The sequence below is a fragment of the Gymnodraco acuticeps genome, unplaced genomic scaffold (genome assembly GCF_902827175.1).
Source record: "Gymnodraco acuticeps unplaced genomic scaffold, fGymAcu1.1, whole genome shotgun sequence".
In the NCBI taxonomy this organism is placed as follows: Eukaryota; Metazoa; Chordata; class Actinopteri; order Perciformes; family Bathydraconidae; genus Gymnodraco; species Gymnodraco acuticeps.
The window spans coordinates 118048-121135 of record NW_022992112.1 but is presented as its reverse complement, the minus strand read 5'-3'; the positions used below and the strand labels follow the sequence as shown (position 1 = coordinate 121135).

Below are 3088 nucleotides of genomic sequence, written 5' to 3'. Positions count from 1 at the left end.
CACACGGGATAGTTCTGGTCTTTTGTAGTGGGATAGTATGTGGTGTATATATCCATAATCAGTGTACTACCTACAGTAGTCGTGTGGAGAAACATATGGAGCCCCGGCACAGCAGAGCCATGTACTGCTGAGGACGTGGGCAAAAGCAACATTTATTTTCTCCACCAAAAAAGCTATATCAGTTTAAGTGTACATTATTTAATGCTAAAAATAGCGATTTTTTTTCAGGTGGGCCTTCATTTTTGGGTGGATAAAATAGGTTTTGCTGCTGTGTTTTTAGAAAAATGTGATTATTTGTGGCCTATTACAGCTTTGTGCAATTACCAAGACACAAACTGGTACTTTTGGCACAATTATTAAACTCAAGTTGCCTTTCATCTATTGAACAGATATGGGTTAGCCCTACTAACCCTGCACCCAGAATGCACATGTTAAAATGAGATCACTTAGAAACCTGAGCTTGAACACTTTGTTGTGCACAACAATGGAGGCCACTTTTGGAGAGAGAGTTAGAGGAAGAGGTAAATGCAATATACTGTATTATGTCTTCAGTACCATACAGTAACTATGTTCATGTCATCTTCACTCTCAGTAAAGTCATTGTGTCTGATACTGTTATGAGTATTGAGAATAAACCTATTTGTGTGTTTCCACATTGCATGTGTTCATTCATAATCCATATTTACAGCTACAAATGAAAATGCCTAAAACTTTGACTTGAATGTCTTGTTTATTAATCAACTAATGGACAGTGTTTCAATTCAGTTCATGTAAGCCTTACACATTCCTCTTTTGAGCGTCTAGTGATTATGGCCTGCATGTCTTTCTGTTCTAACTCAGCTGTCAGCTTCTTAGCAGTTTAGACAAACATCAAATTCATAATGTAGACTAGTTGGACAAAATAATGCTTAACAACTGTTCCATTACTGTGTGAACTGTTTTAGGGGTCGACTGTATGAGATATTGTTCTCCCGCTTGCTGCTGGAAGTAGGGTGACAGTTCTGTTCACATCGCTGACATTTGTCACAGGTAAATCTTGAATCAAAAACGAAAAAACGGAAAAAGGCTGGTATTTCCGTTTTTTGGCTTTTGGTTTAAACGAAAAATCAAACTGACAAAAAGTACACGGACCTTGTTGGCTAATTGGCTCCTTTTCCTTTCTAGCACGTGTTCTTCTGCTCCGTGCGGAAGCAGCCCTCTTGTGTGGCCTCGACAACAGCACTGCATGCAGTGAGTGATGATACGTTATCTAGATAACGTTACATTTAATTGAATTTGTTCCCCAGTTAGCTAACATTAGTTAATTTCCCTTGAAAATGATTGTAGTTATTTGTGGTAGCTAATAATGTTAACTAGCTTGCTAAGAATATTTGCAACCCAGTCTCACGGCATACATTTAATCTATTGATTCGTGTTCACAAACACGATTTTCGCATTTGTTTTGTGTCACACAGAACGATTTTTTTTTTCTTGGAAGACTAGAAGCTGTGTGGTTCATAAAAACATGTTCTTACTCAATATCTTACCCTTAGCCTAACCCTTTTATTTTAAATGGTATAATGTCGGAGGAAAATAAATGGCTCGGAGGCTCAGAATACTGAAATCTGTATTTTTTGTCATCTTTTTTTCCTTGTAATTTGTTATTATTTGGTGCAGGCACGAAACATATTATCAATACAAATGCATTGCTTCTAAAATCGGTCTGTGTCAGAATACTGAAATCTGTATTTGTTTTTAAAATCTCTTTTTCCTTCTAATTTGTTATTATTTACATTGCTTTCAAAGTCGTTCTGTGTGACACGAAAACAATGGGGAAATCGTGTTGGTGAACACGAATCAATAGATTACTTTTTTGACTATAACACAAAATGCCGTGAGACTGGGTTGCAACACACCAACACTGTGCTTAATTTGGTCCCGAAAAGTATATCATGCACAGATGGAAGCCTCTCAGCTTAAAGATACAAAAATAAAAGAACAGAGCATAAAGTAGAATTTATTTATCTAAAGACAGTTCCAATTTATATTATGCCACCCCACAATTTGAGTATTTGCTTGCTTAAGAAGGGAAAGTTGTGATGCATCATGTGAAAAATCGAATAACTTATAACAAATGTTGTGTATCTCCATTTTACCCATATAGGGCTCTTGCTCTTCTCTTCAGCTGAAGATGAGTCAAAGTGCAATACCGAAACCAAAAGAAGTACACCAAAATTCCAGAAGCTTGTTTTGACATCTTCATCACTGAAGGCAAGTAAACCACTTTACTGCATATGAATCAGAATACCTTTATTAGTCCCACAGAGGGGAATTTTGTGATCCACCCTCATTAACCTACTGTTACATTAGATCAGGGGTGCCCAACCCTTTTTGAACCGAGAGCTACTTTTAAAGTTGCCAGTCTGCCGAGATCTACCAGTCCAAATAGAGGCGTAGCCATTATTGACAGCCTACTACCAGGTAAATACACACTTCTACTTGTATAAAACTGACCTTTGTACAATGAATACTTCATAAAATACTGCAGATCCTTTATCTTACCTCTTTCTAATCTACACACATACAAGTATTTAACTGAAGCTACACAACAGTGTTGTTGATACAGAGTTGGAGTTTATTCACACGTCACTACAGTGGGTAATGTTTTCAAGAAACATTGAACAGTGCTGCCACATATGACACAGGGAAAAAAGAAAAGACTCTGAACCCTTTCTTTGCCATTATATAAAAATAGTGTTGCTACAAAAGTATAAATTAGGCTTATTAATAAAACAACTCAGATCTGAAGCTACATGCAATAAAAAAGACAACATTAATAGAATCAAACCTTTTTTTTGTTGCATTTTAGTCGAGTATAAAAATAAATGCCTTTAAAATAGGATGCAAGCAACACTAGTTTCTTAACCTGAATTGTTAATAGACTATAACCAATTTAAGTTTGCATTCTTATACCATTTTGTACAATAATTATAATGAATAAGTTCAAACAAACTAAAACTTACAGCTGATTAATAACGGTATCTAACTTGAGTTTTTATTATATCAAAAACCTGTTGAAATGCTTCTGTTATTTTTACTGTCCCCCCAA

The 3088-nt window shown here is 35.8% G+C and overlaps 1 long non-coding RNA gene across 1 annotated transcript; it reads left to right on the top strand.

Moving 5' to 3' along the window:
* Positions 1-851: 851 nt before the first annotated feature.
* Positions 852-2252, top strand: LOC117537775. The gene is made up of 3 exons (XR_004567767.1): positions 852-1029; positions 1165-1230; positions 2144-2252. It is a non-coding gene; the product is annotated as an uncharacterized LOC117537775 (long non-coding RNA).
* Positions 2253-3088: the final 836 nt, after the last annotated feature.